Source organism: Pan paniscus, chromosome 13 (genome assembly GCF_029289425.2).
Source record: "Pan paniscus chromosome 13, NHGRI_mPanPan1-v2.0_pri, whole genome shotgun sequence".
Lineage (NCBI taxonomy): Eukaryota > Metazoa > Chordata > Mammalia > Primates > Hominidae > Pan > Pan paniscus.
Genome location: NC_073262.2, coordinates 77,937,579 through 77,960,063, shown reverse-complemented (window position 1 = coordinate 77,960,063; position 22,485 = coordinate 77,937,579). Strand labels below are relative to the sequence as shown.

Sequence of the window (22,485 nt, the reverse complement as noted above, 5' to 3'; positions counted from 1 at the left end):
CTGACCTCAAGTGATCCACCCACCTTGACCTCCCAAAGTGCTGGGATTATAGGCGTGAGCCACCAAACCCCGCCTAAGTTTTCATTTTTTGTTTATCTCTGACAGGTTTTGGTATCGGGATGATGCTGGCCTCATAAAATGTTCAACTCTATATTCTTACACCTAATCCAGTCGTTCTCACCTGGGTAGCTTTTCAACTGGCTGGTTGAAAAGAATTAGGATGAATTGCAGAGTTTAAGGAATGTAGGGGAGATTGCCTGAGGCTGCAGAGGGAAAGGGGGACACTTGCACAGTGCTTTGTGAGCAAGAATCATGGTTTCCTAATCCTGGTCAATATCTAAGGTTTGTAGATTCATTGGGCAGCCCTCTTTTGAGATGTATAGCACACTGGGAGTGCACATAAGCCTCCATCTCCCCTTGATATTGCCTTTTCTCGAACGGTGCCTGCTGATTACAAATAGTAAGCGTGTTTCCTACTGCTATGGATTTACTTGAATTTAATTTCACACCTTAGGGCAAGGTGCTATTGTTTCTCCCTAGCCAGAGTTTGAAATACAAAGGAGGAATAATGAGAGCTCCCACATCCCAGATGCTGATACTTGCCCAAGTGGGACCCTGAACTTATTCAAACTGCACCCTCTACAGCACTCTCCTGAAAAGGAAGGAAAGGTTACATGTGACAAACCTTGACAGTGGAGTAGTCATGCAGATTAACAAAAAGTTGGGGGAAAAAAAACAACAGGGTAGGAATTAAGAAATGATCACAACCACCAATGTACCTGTTACTAGGGCTGAAGACTTGCTGTGTGAACTCAGCTTTCTATAATGTGAGAGGTGTTGGGACTTACATGTTAACCTTCTGATCATATCAATGGAAAAGAGAAGGAAAGCCTTTTATATTGGCACAAGGCTGTGGTCGCAATTTGGAGAATTAGACCCAGTTATAGCAAATTGCTGCAGGAGCAATATTGGGAACCATTACTGGGGAAACACAGACTGCTGAATTCAAGAGGCCACTGAATTCTCACTTATTGGGAAGCTAATTTGGAAGGAGGAAGAGCAGCCAGGTTATCGGCTGTCCTCGGGGAACAAATCAGAGCATCAAAACTGAAATTGAAGACCTAGGTTCTGGTTTGCAAAAGTTTCAGCCTCCTGGTGGGCAAACTGTCAAAAAGCAGGGTCCCAGGAGAAAGAAGTAACTACATTATACATATCTGGTTAAGACTACACCATAGAACACAACAGGGGCTGACTGTGGAGACAATACCCAATGATGTGCCTTCAGTATAGGGTCATCCCACACCTAGATGAGATGCTATGGGACCTAGCAGGGGCCAGGCATACAGTAGAAGCAGAAGCACACAGGACTTCCCAGGACTATGTGATGTGAAAACCTTAATTTGTGTTGACGGCAAAGCATGTATGGTAGAAGTTCTAGTCCCCAATACCATTGTACAGCAAGCAGTGATACTGCCCCAGCCCTCTGTGGACCACCAAGGACTTCTGCTGTTGAAGGAAACCCACTGCCTGCATGTAGAGATGGAGGAGGCACGGTACATGGCACTAAGTCAGTGAAAAGAAGGTGACACCCTTTCCAAATACCTAGGTGATGAGCAGAGCCAGGAAGGAACACCCCCAAAAAGGCCTCGGACTTTAAAAAGTCCTGCCAAGTCCCTTAGAATAAAAAAAAAAAAAAGTGTGAGACACAGATGCCACAAATAAATCTTGAGTTCTGTGGTACAATGGGAAATAGATATTTGGTCTTTGTCTCTAGTTACTGGCTCATAGCTCCTAAAATGCTTGGACTCGCCAAAGTGATGAGTGTCTTTTGTATGCTCCTAAAATTCTTGGACTCTCTTAAGTGATAAGTGTCTTTTGTATGCTCTCCAAAGTGATGACTGGTGGCTCAGGCCCCTAGGAGACTTCAGGTTGAGGGCTGGTCACTAGAAAGACCTAGGCATGATTAGAAGATTGGAACTTTCAGCCCACCACCTGACGTCTGGGGAGGGAAGAGGGGCTGAAGATTGAGTTTATCATCAACCGTCAGTGATTTAATCAATAGTGACAATATAATGATACCTTTATTTAAAAATATATATATATGGGGTTCAGAGAGTTTTCAGGTTGGCAAGCACATCAAGGTACTGGGAGAGCTGTGTGCCTGGAGGGGGCATGGAAGGTCCGACTTCCCACCCTCCTCCCCCTGACCTTGCCCTATGCATCTCTTCCATTTCACTCTTCCTGAGTTGTATCCATTATAATAACTGGTAATAGGAAGTAAAGTGTTTTCCTGAGTTCTCTGAGTCATTCTATGAAAGTGTTGAACCTGAGGAGCGAGTCATGGGAACTCCCAGTTTATAACCAGCTGGCGAGAAGTATAGGAATCCCTGGACTTGAGATTGGCATCTGAAGTGAGGGGCAGTCTTGTGGGACTGAGTCCTTAAACTTGCAGAGGCTGCTCTAATTCCAGGTAGTTCGTTCAGAATTGAATTAAATTATGACACCTCATTGATGTAATCAGAGAATTAGAGAATAGCTGGGTGTGGAAAGCCCCCAGACATTTGGTGTCAGAGTGTTGTGGGTAAAAACAGCTCAGGTTCTGTCTTCTTCCATGTGCCTTAGACAGTTTGCACAGTAAATTAGCAAGAATGGAAATATTTTTTTCTCATGGGAGAATGTAAAAGATGGTGAAAATGTTCTCTTAGCAATCACCCTGAGAAATCCTCTTCTGGGAGAGAGGCGCCTATGTCACAAACTCCCTGATAAGGTTTCTTGAGGCAGAAGCTGTTGAGCTTCCCTTCCCCTGCCCTCCAGGCCTGTTCTGGAAACAGAGGAAGGATGGGTTGCTCAAGAGAGAAGGATGAGCGAGGAAGAAGGAAGAGTAGAGGCAATAGCAAGGTGGACAGCAGGAGGTAAACCTGCTGACATCACAAAATGCTTTGTGCATGTGGATTAATTGTCAACACACTGGGCTTCGTGTTTACGTTGATGTGACAGTGGGACCAGAGCCCCAGATGCATGCAAATGCAAGAGCCAGAGACAGAAGGATAGAGCCAGGAAGGGATGCCAGGGAAGTGCAATTTCTGAAACTCACAGAAATCCAGGGAGGATTTGTGAAGGGAAGATGGTGAAGCTGAGGATACATGAAGCCTCCCTCAACCAGGTAGGCTTCATGTGTCCTGGGTGACCCAGGCCTTTGCTCCCCTCCTTCCTCCCTCGAATGATCCATGGGCCTCCTCTGCCTTCCCCCAGCCCTGGTGCTTGCCTTTCTTCACACTCCATCCTCCCATTGTCCATCTCTTTCCTTTGCCCTATTAATGCTAGTTCACAGACCTCATTTCCAAAGATTCCCCCTTTTCATATGAAGCCCTTCCTAGGCTCGTTCAATTTCCTGCTCTCACTAGAGAGTTTCTTCATAGGCATTCAAACCGTGCATGAATAAAGTCACTTTTTCCTATTTCAGCCAGCTAACAAGATCACACACCACACAAATAAACTGATCTGTAATTCACAAACCTACACACATGGGATGTTTCTGTTTTACAGTTAGTACACATACTAAACAGAGTAATTTAAAATAAAGAATTGGATGGCTACGTATTATAATTTGTCATTGTTAAAGAATGAAGATGATTGGATAAGTAGACAGGACAAATGCATGTGAGATAATATCGACAGCATGTTGGCTAATCAAACACCCAATCATCTTACCTGCCACAAGTGAGAATTTGGTTAAACATTTTGATGACGTTCAGAATAGCTTGTGGAGGGATTTGTTCCCAGGTAATTGGCAGAAACTGCAGCTCATTAAATTAGCTCTCATCTGACATGCCAAATGATACTCACAGTTGATCCGTTAGATCATCAGCAAGCAATTGTTTATCTCTTCCATAAGCCAGGATGACAAATAAGCAATTTTTGCCAAAAGGGTTAAGGCCAGTGCCAATCATTATTCATACTGCAATTTAACTGATTCTCTGGCAATCAATACCATGCGTTCAAAATGCAATACAGCAGTTTCTTCCACATTGTGGGGCCCTTTATATGAATATTCTGCCAGAATATAAACAAACAAAATACTAAAGAAAGACAGGTCTCAAATGTAGTATTTATCATCTTATTTTTAGGGAGTGGGGAAATCAGTAAACCTAGAGGCATTCACATCAGGTTGTTGCTTAACAGAGCAGGTATATTAAGGGAGCTCCTACCCAGATTATTGGGCTAAACCAGTAAGAAATCAAGGAAAGTGGTGGAAGAGAAATGATAGGGACTGGTTTAATGCCTACACCAAGCTTATAAGCCTCATCATGAAGTCTGAGATAATGATGGATAAAGCAGCTCTAAATGGCTACATTTTGCACTTTCATTCCCATGCACTTGAAATCAATGTCTTCACATGAGATTAACCAAGGGAAGGATTTGGCACCATGGCAATGTCTTACTCAATTTTCCCATTGAAACGGCTGGCCCTTGTCCAATAATAGATGCTATTTCCTTTTCTGACTGACCTTTTCTCATCTTGCCTAAGGCTCCTGACATTATGACAAGGGTCTAAGTTGTTGGGACAGCATTTCTCTTCATTGTACAAATGACCAAAATATAAATAGTCACAGGGAAAACCACTACAGATGAGTATTTTAAATCTTAGAACTATAGCCCAGAAACTCAGTCATCACTATGCCACTTAGTGGGATAAGTATAAGTGAAACAAAAGCACAAAGACTGATGCACCTCAAGCCTTGATTTCTCTTTCACTGGAACATGCAGAGTCTTATCTAGTTTTTAAATTATTTGGGTTTCTTGCTTCTTCCTCTTACCTTGACTATGGGAATTATGGTCTCTTGTCTACTTCACTGCTCATTTGCTTTGAGGAATACAAGAGGCAGAAATTCAAGCCAATAACAGCTTCCTCACATGATGCCTCTGCTGATAAAACATTCAGAGGGAAAGAGGATTGAAGTTATTGCCTAATATGAGACTTTGGGGTCATTTCATTATTCTCATTTCTTGTGCTTTTTTTTTTTTTTTTTGGCCTTCTAACCAAGATCATTAAAATTTGGTCATAAATCTCCTTGATTAAGGGTCTTTCTTCTGAGATGTTCCAGTAATCACAGTAGTAATCAAAAGCCTTGTGGAAAAACAGGTACCTTAGGTCTTTAAAGCAATATATGTAATTAACGTGGTCATAATATTTCCAATTTTTATTCATGAATAAAATAATAAATACTATGCACAAAGCTTTCTCTCTGGAAGCTTGTTAGACACTCAGTGATGAACGCTAGATACTGAACTATGTGAGTGTAATGGGGCATGCTGTATAAAAAGCCATGGTGACTGGTCAGATTCTGATAGGAGGAGGAGTCAAACAGGGTGAGAGAGGGAAAGTCTAGAATCATTCCATGTTTCTAACCTAGAAAACTAAGTATATGCAGCATTAAGGTGGTTTGAGATTGGTGAGTGAGATATGCTTAGCACATATTGAGGTGCCAGTGGGACTTTTAGATGAAGTAATCAGTTAGATATTTGAGCCTAGAGTTCAGGAGAAAGGTAGGAGCTGGAGATGCAGACTTGGAAGCTGATAGCACATAGTTAGTGCTGGAGCCATTAGAAGTGAGTGAGAGCTTTCTGGGGTGTGTGTAAAGAAAGAGCAAGACATGAGTTTCTGGGGTGTGTGTAAATGAGTTTCCAGGGTGTGTTTAAAGAAAGAGCAATGCAGAAGAGCAGAACTCTGGGGGCACGTTTAAGGAGCTAGCCCGGGAAAAGCAGTCATCCAAGGAGGCTGAAAAAGGACAGGAGACACTAGTGTTGGGGAACCGCCAGGGACATCCAGAGTGGGTTCATAACCTTCTGGAAATGTTCAGGCCTCCCACCATTGATAAATGTGTATTGCTATGCAACATAATTAGAGTCCTGGGCATAGGCTGGGCATGAATACTCCCAAGCTCAGACACCGGAGTGACACATCTTTTGTCCAAGGACTGTGTTCATGGAAATGGTTTGGGGAGGTGATGAGAGGAGATCTTAGGAACACAGCAAATGAAAATCCAGGGAGAATATCTAATGAACAGTCATCTATAGATGTTAGACAGAGAGAGAGAATCAGGTATGAAGGAGGCAGCATACAGGGAGTCTAGGCAGGAAAAGAGGATGAGACTAAACCTCAAATACAGCCCCAAGCCAATGAGAAGATAGGTTCTGGACTTCTCCTTTCAGTAAGTTACTTGGAATTTGGGTCATGGGAAGGAAGAGCCACGTAAAGCAAGGATGTAGCCTCGATCCCAGATGCTTTACTTACACATATTATCTCTAGGCTTTACAACAACCCTGAAAGGTAAACACTCTCACCTATTCCCATTGTGGAGATGATAAAGTTGAGGCTCAGATACGCTAAGTATTTGTACAGTAAGCAGAGCCAAGATTCATATTCATATCATCTGTCTACCTTCAATACTGATGTGCTTACCAAGCCGCCTATGGCTTCCTTAGAGTACATTAATTCCCCTAAGCAGGAAGAACTCTGGATATACTGACAAAATCAAGTCTGCAAACCTGAAAAGCTGAGAATCACACCCTGGATGGCAATGGCTCCAGCCAAACACTCTCTACGGGGCACAGTTACACAGCTATTCAGGACATCCCTTTGACATCAAGCAAACCCCAGCGGCCTTCTAGGTAAATCACCATGTTTTTCCTGATTACCACAAAGTGCATAAGTCCTGAGATGGAGCAACATATAAGTGATGTCAAATTCAGGAGTCTAATCTCATTTAAACCAGTAACTTTAATTTGATCCATAACATACACTATGTCCCTAAGTCTTACCTCTATATGTGGCCAAGAAAGTATAAATCAATCACTATTATCCATTATAAACACTAGAAAATAAATCAAAAGAAATGCCAAATTAGCAGTGGGTAGATAATAATTATATTTCTGTATAGTTCTAATAAATTAAGGTAGAAAAATAATCAGAGCTCATTGTAAATTATACCAGTGAAAAATAAAAAGAAAACTTTTGTCTTTCTTTGATATTTAGTAACAACTATTTTGGGTGAAGTTCGTGGTCTTAAATTGAAAAAAAAAATAGGTCTGTTAGTTATTATAATTTTAAAAATTATGAAGTTTAGAAATAATTCTGTAATCTTAAACCAACAGTCAATGTTATACATAATTACAATACACTAGAGCATTTTTCTTGATAGCCAGTGGGGAAACATTTAAGGTTTTTAAGAGGTGTAATGTAGAGATCAAAACTGATGCCTTAAGAATTTGAATCTTACAGTAGCATAATGTATAAATGAAAATGGAGAAGAACTAGAGGTAGGAATACCAATTATGAATTTAAGTGTAGGGATTTCTGGTCAAGAGAGTGGAGTAGCTCACACCAAACACCCCTCGGCTCTACCTCACCACCACTATCACTATGACCTCGAAACAAGAAAGAGATAAAAATAAGAAGAGAAAATTTTTAAAAGGCAGAGTTATACTCAAAATCAAGACAAATATCTTGACAACGAGAATAGAAGGGGAATTAAATTCATGAGGGGGAAGGAAGACTGAACATTTCCCACAAGGGGAAGGGAATCAGAGATTGGATGGGGCTGCCCATCCCAGGAACAGAAGTTGAGGTTCTGGGATGAATGAGCAACATCCCCCCAGGGTAACAGCTCTAAGTTGCTCACATAACGTAAGACCTGGTTATGGGCTGGAGTCTGCAGGAGACAGCTACAAAATCACTAAAAGAAAGGCTGAGCTCAGGAAGAGAACAAATACAAACAAAATCAAATTTCCACTTAAAATGAGTTTGCAAATGAGAGTTACAAAGCACATAAAGAAAAATTCACCCTATGAAAGACAGTCAACAAACTCAAGGGACAGAAGAATTTACTTTTATTTTGGAAATTGAAACAATAGAGTAATTTTAAAAGAACATTTGTGAGATCCTCAGATATATTTTCTTTTAAAACAACAGTAGGTTATAAAATAAAGCAGGCAGCTCTGAATCAAGTGCAGGGATATTTAAAAAAAGATTCAGAAATCCTGGAAATGAATATAATCATTGCAATTTTATAAAACCCTTAAACAGATGGATAAATTTTAACTAGTCATAGTCAAAAAGAAAACTGGCACATCTGAACAGGAAAACGATTGCAAAAATTGAGGTAGAGGTAACAAACGTCGAAGTAAGGTAATGGCAGGAGAAATGTACAAGCTAAAAAACATTATAGAAGCATAGAAATAAGTAGGCTCTGCCACTGTTAGGCAGTATTCATTGAGACTTAATTCCATCTAAACCTTGCCAAAGGCTGACTGTGGCTATGGCCATTTGAAATTCTTCTATTTGTGGAGCCTCATTAATGCCAAAAGAGGACTGAAAAGATGAGAAGTAGACCTTCAGTCTGTCCATCAGCAGCCAACAAAAATAAAATGAACTTACAATGAAAATTCCTCATTGTTTGTATCTGTAGCAATAAGAAATCTTTATTTAAGGATCAAGGAAGTTCATTAGAACTCTCCATTATCTGGCTGTTTTCTGCTTAAGTCCACAAATAAATAGTTTTAACATGAAATACTTACTATATATCTCTACATTTAGTATACATTATATATTTATTACATATTTACATGTTACTGTATTATTCCCTCTTACGTTTTAGGCCGGGCATGGTGACTCACGCCTGTAATCCCAGCACTTTGGGAGGCAGAGGCGGGCAGATCACGAGGTCAGGAAATCAACACCGTCCTGGCCAACATGGTAAAACCCCATCTCTATTAAAAATATAAAAATTAGCTGGGTGTGGTGGTGCATGCCTGTAATCCCAGCTACTCGGGAGGCTGAGGCAGGATAATTACTTGAACCCAGGAGGCAGAGATTGCAGTGAGCTGAGATCATGCCACTGCACTCCAGCCTGGTGACAGAGTGAGACTCCATCACAAAAAATAAAAAAATTTAAAAAAAGTTTTAGAATATCCTCCTTCGTATCAATAAAGTGATTACAAAATGATGACTATTGGAGTATTGAGACTGTAAGAATTTTTTTTTAAAAGACAGAATTACAGTTTAGTTGAAAAGTTAACATGTAAAGTAAGAATGTGACAGAGAAAATGAAATTATTTATATTAAAACAAAGTTTAGAAATAAGTTAGAATTCCTTTAAAAAGAAACATTTTTCCAGCTCTACCACTAAAGATGTCCCGAGAGAAGCAGCAGCATCTTTGCTCAACTCTCAAGTTTTGAGGCAGGGAAAAATCAGAACAGACTTGGAGCATCCCAGAGTACTCAGACTTTAGTCTCCGATACTGTTCTTTATTAGAAAGAATCAGAACTACTTGGAGGATAGATGGTTCCACGTTTTGAGGCAGGGAAAAATCAGAACAGGCTTGGAACATCCCGATGCTGCCAGTCAGTAATTCTGGATGTTCTCAAGGACATCTGATGCCCTGCTGAAAGGATAAAGGAAGACCATCCACTGAGAGGACAGTCTGGGACAAGGGCTGAGGGACAAAGCAAGAGGCCAAGCCTAAGGGGGCTCTCAGACTCTTACAGAGGACTCTTCAGGTGAGGGCACCTTTCAGCCCTCAGAAGAACTCATCAAAGCACCCCCTAACAGCCACACAAGAGACCAGCATTTGGACGGTTGATCCATCACAGAGAAGGAGCAACAGTGATAAGAAAGGGGTCAAATGTGGGATGTGCTTCGATGCAAACAGCAAGTACAACTGACAAGACACCTTGAGCGCCAGAGTTACAAGGACATGATTTTGTTCTTTTGTTCCTCCTTGCCCCTACACCAGAGGAATAAGAGCAAGAAAGAGACAAAGTGGTATGTGACAGAGCTAACCGTGCAACACACACACACACACACACAGTCACTCCAAGCTCTTTGAGTCCCAAGGCCAGTCTGTATGGATGGAAGAGGAATGTTTTACATCAAATGAGATGTTAAAATTTTTAAGTAAAAAGGACTAAGTTTTAATAACAAAAATGAGACCACTTTACTAATTATAATAAAGGTGGCTGAAAAGGTTGAGAATCAGAGGGAGCCATTATCAAGGCAGCTCCTATGCAGGAAATAGCAAGAGGCCATGACAGCAGTGGTTGCAGTACAGAGCTCTGTGATGGCAGTTTATAGCTGAATGAGTTGAAATTCCTCAATCACACCGCATAAATAAGATGTGTGATTCAAACATTAAGAAAGATAGTAGAGAGACTACCCTCTACACACACACATACAAGAAAAAAAACCTTTGAGCCACACATAGAATACAACCTTTTAAAATATAGCCACTTTTAGGCAGGTTTTCTCTAATATGGCTATTCGCGTCCTGTACTATTAGAGGTTGGCTGTTTATTGTGGCAACTGCAACTTACTTTTAAAACATATCATAGTATCTTCATCTTTACTTAAGATTGTAAGCAGAAATTAAAGTGTAGACATATATTTAGCTTGTAGAATCTATTCTTAAAACTTCCAGCCATTTTCCTATATATGTTTGTCAATATATTTCAACCTCCTACTCCCAACTCTGAAATTGTTAGGGCTAATAAATTACCTTAGGATGTTGTCTTAGACATGTTCATTTCTACCCAGTGTTATGCTGGGCCACTTTTCTTTTATGAAAACATGATCTACAGTTCAATAACACACTTAGTCCAAGCTATTCGAGTCCCAAGCCTAGTCTGTATGGAGGGAAGCGGAACGTTTTAGATGAAATGGGATATTAAAGTTTTTAAATAAAAAGGACTAAGCTTTTTTTATTTAAAAAACTCCTTCACATGTGCTCCTTAACAATAGAAGAATATGGATCATAGCATTCTAGCTCTGTTTTTAAAACAACATAATACATAACCATGTAATATTACAAATAACACAATTTTTCATGTGTCACTTCCTTCCAAGACAGTTTGAGCTTTGATAAATTTTAATTGATATAAGTTAATCTCATATAATTAATGTAGATTTGCTGTAAGAATTAAATGCATAATTAGAATTTCTCTACTAAATGCAGATTCATTTGCAAACTCTTTTGAAATATATTTGGAAATGCATACTGGCAGCAGGATAGATTTTTGAACCTTAGAAATATAAATGCATTCTTTAATTACAATAAATTACCATGATTTTATATAGTCAATATGTAATTAATAAATACACTTAAGTTACTTTATTTAGGAAAAGTTTAATGCCTTGAGAGAAAAGGAGATAAGTTATTGGGCTGTGAGTTAGCAAGAAAACCTGAAAAAGAATGAAACCTCCTGAACCATGTGGCTCCCTCTTCTTTTAACAGAATTTCTAGCAATGAAGTGCTTGGAGACTCTAGTTTGAGTTCTAAGTCCCGCATTTCCAACATGTGAACCTGAGCGAGCCACGTATCTACCCCAAGCCTCAGTTTCCTCATTAGTCAAGTAGCCTATTTCATGATAATCCTGTCAAGATCAATAGAGATCTGCAGGGCAGAATTATAAGCAAGTATTATCATCACAATTATTGTATGTAATACACTTCTACTCATTTTGTAGCTACCAGTTGCTGTATCAAGGTATAGTTAAATTTGGACAGTGATAGCCACCATTTATTAAACACTATGCATCAGATATTGTGCTAAATGCTTCACATATGCCATCTCATTCATTTTTTACAACAACACTAGTATTATCCCCATTCTATAATTGAGGAATCCAAAATTCCATAAAGGAGTAACTTGTCCATGGTCACACAGCTGGTAACTGACGGAGCTGGGATTGAATTGGTATCTAGCTCCAGAGCTGATGCGCTAAACCACCTGGGTAGACTTTCTCCCTACTAACATTGATAAAATTATACAAGCCCTACTCATCACATGCAAACTCCCTATCCATTATTAAGAACAAAATAGCCAGTGAATTCTAAACCTAGGAAGAAAACAATCTATTCAGGTATGATCAATCCCTTTGCTATGCTACCCTCCCTAGCAATGAGTGTAGTGTGTTGGAAGCAGTTACTATCCTACTAGCTAGACTCTAAGCTTCAAGAGGGCAGGTTCTCACTGCCTACTTCATCACAGAGTGCAAGAATACACTGCTTATTTGGTAAATAGTTCATGTTATCACCAAATTCCTTAAAAACATGCACTATTGAAGGAAAATTCTTGTCAGGCTAGTCTTTTGCATTACTGATAGAAGAAGTAAAATTTGGAAGAGGACAGAGACAGAATAGCATCTACTGGGTCACTTGCTGGCCTAGGAGCTTTAGAATAGAGGCATCCCTGCAGCTCCTTAGTCCCAGAGGCCTGCATCTTACAAGTGAAGACATCCGGGGTTAGAAATCAATGAAGGGCCTGTACCTCTGGGAGGCAGGGATATGAGCAAGAGAAGGAGGAAGTGGAGAAACCATTTTTCTCCTTCATCCTAAGTGACCGGCACAGCAATAGACCCTGTGTCATTGGGCACACTGGGGAAAAATGTTCATTGTAGAACCCAGATGCCAAAGTGAAGAAGAAACAGAGTGTTTTCAGCAGCTGCATCTGGCTTTTTGGCAAGCTCTCCACACTTTGGTACTGATTATCCCTGCATCTGCTCCTTAATCGTTTCACTAGTTACCTGTGAACTGTTTTACTCACTTTGATCACACATTGCTTGGAACATGGAAAAAGGTGCCACTGTTATGTCTATTTTCAAGCTGCTGTGAACCCTTCCAAAGAAATCAATATCAAAAAACTTTCAGCTGTAGGGATAAAAAGAAAGAAAGAAAGAAAAAGAAATTCTCTATTCTGGACTCCCAGCAGCTAAGCACCCTGATCACGTACACATATAATGATTTCAAAAATTGAGAAAAAACTGTGCCTTATCGTGAAGTAAGTGCTCCCTTTCTGTAAATGAGAATAGGGTTCAAAGGGTTAATCCAGTGGCCACGCACAGTTAGGTAGGCCCTTCGGAAATTTAATCTACAAGGAGGATTTGTTAAAACTCTCATCTTTAGCAGGGCTTTTCTGCACATCAGAAAAGTGAGATACATTTCATGGCTTTCCCTCTACACATTTTTATGCTACACCTTTCAGCAAAAGCTTTTACAATGATATTAAACATTAACTCTGTATGGGTTAATCCCAAGACACAGCAGCAGCCTTAAGGTTAATAGTCCTTTTAATTAAAAGATAAGTCAGTTATTGAACACAGAAGCTAATCACAAAAGGATTACCACTGAAAATGAACATAGTCTGTGCAATTAGTCTGATAATTAAGACTTAAGTACTGGACAGAGATCAAAGTGCTTGTAATATGCAATAAAGTTCCCAGAGTTGTAAGGATATTCAAAATGTTAGCTTGTGCTTTTATTGCACCTTCCATTTATCGTGTACCCATGATAGCAGCAAACACATTTCCCCGATGGATGTCAGCAGGGATAACTGCAACAGCTGTTACTACATAAGCCTGGTGTTTCTCACAATATGATTACTCTGTCAACGATGGCCGTAAAAGGTGGCATCTGCATTCATCAAACAGAGTTATCAATAAATGTAAAACCATACAACAATTAGAGATCTCAAAGGAAGAACAAATCTAACTGGAAAAAAAAATGTCAACCACACTCTTTAATTACTAAAATTGTTAATCAATAAAATGCCTTCATAACTTTTAATTAAAATTTGATTTGAACTGGATGTTTGGATAATCTGATTCTTTGTTTTCATTATCTTTAACAGTTGCATTACAAAATTCTTAGTGGCATCTGTGAGCAGCCATCCCCTGGGGAACACTTTATATCTGTAATTGCATATTGTTACCTACAGAGGGTGTTAAGAATCCTTGTTAAAAATAAAGGAAATGGTTAGGAGACATCTCACAGTAGCCATTATTGTGGAGCAAATTACTAGGTAGAGCAATCCAGAAGCTGTCAAGAAAGGTTAGCAAAAAGGAGTGTCAGGAAATCAACCATTCAGCAATTCATCATGGGCCAAAACTAGCTCTAAAATAAAACCAAGGATAAAAGGTATCGGTTTTATGAAGTCAAGACATTGTCTTTGTTTATAGCAGTGAATAAAGATTATAGAAGGATAAAAAGATGAAATGATAAAGGAAAAATCAATTGCTTTAATCACACTGATGCTCAGACAAGATATAATGAGAGCAACTACTTAGAATTCCAAAAGCTCAATGCTGTATACATTATCTTTACTTTAATTTGTGTTCATAAGGATCTGTGTAATTTATGTATCACCAGCCCCAGGAGTTGACTGGTAAGTTTTCATACCTTCATATCAGTCTCTTCAAGCTGAATACATGTATCACTGTTACTTTTTTTTTTTCTTTAAAGACAGACTCTCACTCTGTTGCCCAGGCTGGAGTGCAATGGTGTCATCTCGGCTCACTGCAATCTCCACCTCCCAGGTTTAAGCGATTCTCCTGCCTCAGCCTCCCGAGTAGCTGGGATTACAGACGCACACCACCACGCCTGGCTAATTTTTTTTTTTTAGTAGAGAAGGGGTTTTGCCATGTTAGCCAGGCTGGTCTCGAACGCCTGATCTCAGGTGATCCGCCCGCCTCAGTCTCCCAAAGTGCAGGGATTACAGGTGTGAGCCACCATGCCTGATCACTGTTACATTTTTTAATGTCTTTTTGATTTGTAGAAAAACAAAGTTGATCTTGAATTTCTTTCCTGAGTTTTCACTGGGATTTCATTTGACTGTCAACTCCAACCTACATGAATAAACCAGGTTGACTATTGCTTATTTCACTGCTGAAATAATTAGCAAGCTCTCCTTTCACATTTTTGAATGCTGATACATGTAGAATTTAATACTCAAAGATTCACTCTTAAGGGCTTTTCTTTCCTTAATCTCAGCTTGGTTTCCTGGATTCCCATATGCATAAGAACAATTGAGAACTATAGCCAACCAACCTATCCAGTGTCCTAGCAAAGGCCACTGATGGGGTGCAGAACACACAATCTCAAAATATGGCACCTTGGCATTTGAGAAAACAGTAGAAGCAGGATGGTCACTCTCATCTTCTTCCCTAAAGTAGGCCCTCAACAAATTATCTCATCTTCCAAAGTAGGTCATAAGACAGTCATTTCAGAGACACCTTCCCTATACCTTAGGGAGGAAAAGAATGTCTCTATGAAGGACTATGAAGACACAGGGAAACAGAAAAGAATCTGAGCAATCAGGCCTTACTAAGTTCCCCGGTTTATTACCATTAGATCACACACCCTTTATCTAATCATACTTCTGCACGACTATCCACTTCTTCATCAAATTTAGCATAAAAATACACAGGTTTCCCTGTTTCTTTGGGTCTTCATTTCTGAAGGCTTTCATGTCACATGAAACTTATATTAATTACGTTTATGTGCTTCTCTCTTGTTAATCTGTCTTTTGTTATAGAGGCCTCAGCCATGAGCCTTATGATAAGTGAGGGAAAGATAGCCCTTTTTCTCCCCTACACTATAATTCATAGCTCATAACAGACAGAATGTGCCCTCTATGCTTTTTTTTTTTTTTAGACGGAGTCTTTTTCTGTCACCCAGGCTGGTGTGCAGTGGTGCGATGTTGGCTCACTACAAGCTTCGCCTCCCGGGTTCACGCCATTCTCCTGCCTCAGCCTCCCGAGTAGCTGGGACTACAGGCGCCTGCCACAACGCCCGGCTAATTTTTTGTATTTTTAGTAGAGACGGGGCTTCACTGTGTTAGCCTGGATGGTCTCGATCTCCTGACCTCGTGATCCACCCGCCTCCCAAAGTGCTGAGATTATAGGCGTGAGCCACTGCACCCGGCCACTTTCTTTCTTTCAAGAAAAGTTAACATGCTCTCATCAGAGCATTGCTTGGAAATCAGCTAAAGAAGGCTCTATTTCACCAACAAGTTTGCAGCTCAACTTTGCTTCAAGTCATTGGGAAACAATGGTTACACTTAACCTTGTTCATGAGATCAGGGTCATATCTTGAAGAAAGAAGAGGAAAATAATGGTACGTCGTACCAAAATAATGCTTTCCAGATGCCAGGCCCTATTCTAACTGTTTTACAGATATTAACTAATTTAATCCTCACAAAAACCCCAGGAAATAAATTGTTACCAAACCAAGAAGTTGGATAGCTTGCCCACATCACACAACTGGTGGATGCCACTAACCTCTTCTATACTGCTTTTGAGAAGACAGCATTTACTGAACATGCTATTTTGTGTCAGGCTTGTGCTAAATGTTTTATTTCTGTTTGCGTAACTCTGAAAGGTAGGTTCGACAGATGGGGAAATTGAGACGCAATGAAGGGATATGAACCTCCCCAAAGTCACACAGTAATGTAGTACCCAGAGTCAAATCTATGTGTATCAGACCCTACAATCCCCTATTACTTTACGTATCATCAGTGTAAGACATTATTGTTGGATTTTTTTTCTATCTCCTTTTTTTTTTTTTTTTGGTAGAGACAGGGTTTAGCCATGTTGCCCAAGCTGGTGGTGAACTCCTGGGCTCAAATGATCCACTTGCCTCAGCCTCCCAAAGTGCTGGGATTACATGTGTCAGCCACCATGCCTGGCCAGAAATTGTCACTGGATTTTGATTCCACTAGCATTCAATGATGAATGAAAAAGGAAAAACAAAAGATGAAAAAGGCAAGAGAGGAAGAGACCATGTCTATGTGCTACATAATTTCTCTCCTGGCAGGTTGAAGAGTAAATTGGGTCCAAGACAAAGGAAAGATTAGGCAAAGTTTGAAAAATTTCCCAAAGGGTAAGGGTGGTTATTAAACAGAGTTTAAATATTATAGGGTGGGTTTTCTAAGAGAAGGAGAAGATACTCTAAGAATGAGAGCTTTTGTTTCAAAGAGGATCTAAGATCTAAGAGGGCAGAAGGCAGGAAAATAACAAAAAATTTTACGTGGAGATGTTCCCAAGAACTCTGAGAGATGGTTGTGTTCTTATTCTCCTTCTCAGGCATGAATATTAAGAGTTGTGACATTCTTGGTGAAACATTCTCCACCTGCCAGGTTAGGAAAACAAAATATACTCCAAGGAAGACATGGGTGTGCAAATAAATGATTAAGCAGTCCAGGATGGGAAATAATTCAGCAGGGTAAGTAGAGGGGGGCTGCTAAAGTGGGGAAAATTGAGGTCTAATTTATCTTTGTAAAACCACAATACCATGCAAAATAGTTCACAGGCTCTAGTCAACATGTCTGGACTAAATGGTGGACCTCTTTCCCCTTTATTTAGCTACTATCCTAGGAGATGGTAACCCCCAACCTCTCAAAAAACAAGACTCAGTAGCCACTGTCAACCTACCAATGATTGCACTTGCCAATCTTTGGCATTTAACATTTGTTTTTTCCTGTTTTTCACCCCTTTTATTCTTAGAAGTTGTTAGCTTTTTCCCTTCATATAATCAACAGTGTAGAATGGTCAACAACTCTATTTAATTCATCAAAATGTAAATTTTTAATATCATAGTAGGACCTATGATTTCTTCCCCATTACTTAATATGGCCTACCTAGTGTGTCACAGACAGCAGTCAAAAACATCAATGGAAATGGTGCATATTTATGAAAAATCCTTAGTGTTTTGTTCATACCTATAAACAAAGCAGGGGCATGCCCAGTACAAGTAATTTTAACCACTTAATCTCATCCATTGAATATAAATGGCAGTCATATTTGAACATCAAAGAGATGTTTTAAACCTTAAATGATACGTAAAAAGCACTGTAGACCCCCGGGTGTTATTCAATTTCTACATTTTGAGATGATTGAAAATGAACATGATTGAAATCTGAAAGTCATATTTTTTAAAACTATCATTTTGCAAAGGTTAATTGACAAGTAGTTTGAGCAGAGGGAATGAGCTGAAAGTAAGTTTCCAATTACCAGAACTGGGCCATAGACTTGGGAGAACGTATGAAATATATAAATCTTGAAATGCTAACAAAACTTCCATTTACTAGGCTGAGAAGTGAGCAGTACAGACTTGAAGACATCACTCTCTTTATAAAGCTATCTATATGAAGATAAAACATAATAAGTATCTTGAATTTAATTTCAGAAAAAAATTCTTTAAAAATTTTCTATAGGAACCATTAATGACTAACAAAATGAGACTGCATTTTCTATTAACAAAGTAGAAAAATTGCACGAGTACAGCTGCATGGTTGTATGACTCTCTATATATTCGTATATAGACACACATATGTAAATTCACTCCCAAATAGATTAGCAAAATGCAAGTAGTACGGCAATCTGGAGGAGAGTCTATCTTGTTACAATTTTAAAATTTCGCAATCCATCAGTTAAATGTGGATTCAGGGCACAGACTCATATTTCCTTGTCAAATAAATTATGTCTTACATCAAAGACCACACAGATTTCCACTTAACAAAACAGGAGAATGTCTGAATAGACCATAAATGTGAAATATGCAAGAGAGCAAAATGAGACAGCCAATAAAATAAAAGATTTGTTAGTCAGCTAAAAACTATCTACAAAATGGTACTACTGACAATCAGAACTGTTGATTAAAGAAATATTCTTTTAAACTGATGCTAATTTTTTTTCCATGAGAAATGAGCTCTGGTGATAATGCAAAATGGTAAGCAATTGCTATGCATAAAAAGTTTTAATTAGACAACAAAGACTAAGATAGTGCATACATCTTTTTTGCTTGATTATTGAAACGCCATGTACACATAATATAGCAGGAGAAAACAAGAAACGTGCTAGGTCTTTAAGAAATAAACCAGGTACCAAATTATTATATAGCTGTAAATCCATGGGTCAATAATATTCTTTATATGAACTTGACATTTTTCCCTTCCCAGGTAATTTGTAGCAATTAATTCTTATTTATAGATATGTTTGCTACCCTGTTTTTTTTCCCCCAAATATGGCATTAAAATATACAGTTGCCCCTGTCTAGCAGCCACTGTTAAAGATGTTATTTGGTTTAATGATTCTGGCAAATTAAATTGTTATCAGTCCTTAGATTAGTATTATCTTAAAATGTAACACAATATAACAGATTATAAGATAAAGAAAAATACCTTCAATTCTTCTTTAAAACAGCTTCACTACAATAGTGAGTTTCTTAGATAAGTCTGATTTCCAAAGGGTTTTGGAGGATTCAGCTTAATGGTTAAACGAGATAACACAGGGAAAGTGTTTAACACTGTGTCTAGCACTCAGAGTAGGAGCTCTATATAATTGGGATGAGTTCTACAAATATGCGGAGAAATGAGAGTCCCTTGTTGTCTAGGGCTTCATTATACACATACTAGTTTATTGGGGCTACCATAACAAAATATCACAGGCTGGATAGCTTAAACAACAGAAATTTATTTTCTCACAATTCTGGAGGCTGGAAGTCTAAGATTAAGGTGCTGGCAGGGCTTGTTTCTCCTGGGCCTCTCTCCTTTGCTTGCAGGTGGCTACTATTATGCTGTGTCCTCACGTGGTCATTCCTCTGTGTGCACTGATGTCTAGTGTCTCTCTCCTCCATAAAAGGACACCAGTCATACTGGATTAGGACCCACCCTAATGGTCTCATTTTAACTTAATCACCTCTTTAAAGACTATCTCCAAATACAGTCACATTCTGAGGTGGTGAGGGTTAGAGCTTCAACACTGGAATTTGTAGAAAACAAACCATTTAGCCCCTAACAACATAAGATCATATGTGGACACCTCCCAACATTTAAGGAGGATGTTGGGAACCCAAGTGTGCAGAAGTGGGAGTTACAGCCAGTCTGGAGTAGAAAACCTGATGTGGGTGGAGTCCCAGCACCCTCTCTCATGCTTTCTTCCTGTCCTGGTCCTGCTGGCCTTCTCTTCTGCACCAGCATCTTCACATCTTGGCAATTTTTTTTTGTACCAGCATCAAAGCATCTTCGCCCTGAGTCAGGTGTTGATTTGTTTGAATTAATTATTAGATGAAAGTGAGTAAAAAGCTTAGCACGCCAAAGAGGTGTTCCACATCCCCCCAGAGAACCTAGTTATCCAAAAAGAACCTGTGCTTAATGAAATGGGCAGGGAGAGGTGTAGCAGGTAGGTAGAGACATTTCTCAGTCATAGCTTAAACTGCCCACTCAGGACCCCTCATTGAGTAACTGCTTTTATCTTCCACACCCTCTTCCTTTTGTTAGTGGCTCTGTGCTCTTGCAGAGTGAAGCGAAACCAAGTCATGGAGTGAGGTGGGGGTGACTATTCCAAATAAGAATGGGGGAAATGGAGGAGGGGTGAGGAAGAGAAAGGGTCAAGGGGAGGGCAGACAATGCTCTATATTTAAAGAGACCTAAAGAGACTTGGAAAACTTGTCTCAGCATAAACAAAAGTGTTATTTTATCCATGTTTCATCCTGTGTTATAATTGTCATTTATGAAACTGTATTATGTTCTCTTCAGAAATGAGTCATCTTTCCTTAACAGGATATTAGTGTTGACAAAGACTGTCATTATGGAAAATCATCTCATTGGAATACGTAATTCACTATAGTACAAACCCTAAGGAAAGGGAGGAAGCAAACATCTCTTCCCTGTTTCCCTTCTCTCCAGGTTACAGGAAGAAAGGGGGTGTGAGTCTGAGAGTGTCTGTGCAATTTAAGCCCTGGCATAATGCCTAGTACAGTGCTCTGTGCTGTGTTCAATAAATGATAAATTCTTCAGTGTAATCCTCAGACACTCTTCTGCAAAGTAGACACAATAGTAGCTACCTCATAGGAGTTATAAGAGCAAGACAAAACAACGCGTGTAAAACACAAGCTCACGGCCGGCCACATGGTCATCAGCATGACAATTTAAACTGCTTTGCAGGGATCTGTTGAGTGAATGAAAAAAATAGATCTGACTAAAAAGTATATTTAAAATATGTATACATATGTATGTATATTTTTAAATATAATTTAATATGCACACACATTCTTTTTTTAGCATTTACATATGTATAGTAGATATATATATATACATATACACACAGAGGGAAAATTTTTGGATAAAAGGACAACAAAATATTAAAATATTAAGATGATTAAGTAGTGGAAGTTTGTTTTAATCTCTATTTGTATATAGTTGCTACAATAAGCATGAATAAGAATTTGTGTAAAATAGGTTTACATATTATTTTTAAAAATCAATTTTGACTTTTATCCAAAATAAGATTTGGTTTAAATCTCATTTATTTGGGGGTAAAGCCTAAAATTACTTTCACATGTGAGCTACTGACAATGCCAAAGTTATCGGCATTTTTCCCCAAAATGTTGCTGGGATTTTATTTTTAATTAATTTAGTTAATTTTTGCATTTATTTACCGATTTTATTTAATACTTACCATGCAACAGGCAGTGTTCCAAGTGCTTTATGAATATTAACTATGAAAGAGTAATATCTTATTTGGAGAGGAAAATAACTAAATGTAGGAGTAAGACATACCTAGAATTAAAAGAAGAAAGCATAGTCTAACTTTTGTCTTTTAAAACCAGACCAATGAAAAATATAGGGCAAATGTAAGACTCCTGTGAATTATTTTATTCCCATATACATCATATCCAGCAAAATAATCTAGCTTAAGTACACTCTGCTAAGAAATGAGTCACTATTTTCTAAATAATTTAGACATGGTTTCACGAGGCATGATTTTACAAGGAAATCATCAAAAACTCTGTAAACTATATAACAGGCTCTTAACATACCATATTGTTTTCTCTCTAACCAAAACTACCAATTGCTGTTGTCTTGATGAAATTCAAGTACACAATTACAAATGTAATAATAAGATTGAGAAATCTTTCTCATTATCTCCCCATCATGTTCTTTTCTGCACATACAAGATCCCCACGAAGCCAGCAGGCAGAGACTCCGTAGCGTGGAGGTCACAGAGGGGGCACAGGAGTGGGTAAGACTCGAGCTGGTAGTCAATATGATATACTTCTAGAATCAGTATAATCACCCTGAATAACACGGGAACATCACCGTAATATATGACGGACTATCATTTTTCCTTGCTGTTCCTTGTGTGGCCGTGATGACCATAACTCAACAACAAATTTGTCATAGAACCTTCAAAGAAGTGGGGGAATATCAGTGGGCTTGCATATGTCTCTTCTGGGAACATACGATTTTTTTCCAATATAAATCCAAAGATATTCAGGACCATATTTGCTTCAGGTGTGGAAGTGGCTACTCTTAAATATCAGTGTTCCAAAGGGTAACCACACCAAATTTGCCACTTCTGTCACTCAAACACTGAGCAATATAGAAAGAGCTGCAAGCCTTTAGGAAAAGGAAGAGTCAGTAGTGTTCCTGATCTGGGTGCTTCAGGAAAACCACCCTTACAAAGATCAGTGGCTACAGCTTAACCTGGAAGAAAGTAGTTGTTTTCCAACCTGCCCTAATGTTCATTCAGCACCAGAGATGAGCTCATGTTCGAAGTCTGAAATCTAAGCATTTAGATCAATGAAACAATAGAGTCAGCTGATTCTCCCTTCTGACACACCTGATTCCCTGATTCTCCCTTCTGACACACCT

General features: G+C 39.0%; 1 pseudogene; it reads right to left on the bottom strand.

Moving 5' to 3' along the window:
- The window catches only part of LOC134728680 (syncytin-1-like), a 69,403-nt pseudogene that overhangs the window by 30,276 nt on the left and 16,642 nt on the right, over window positions 1-22,485 (bottom strand).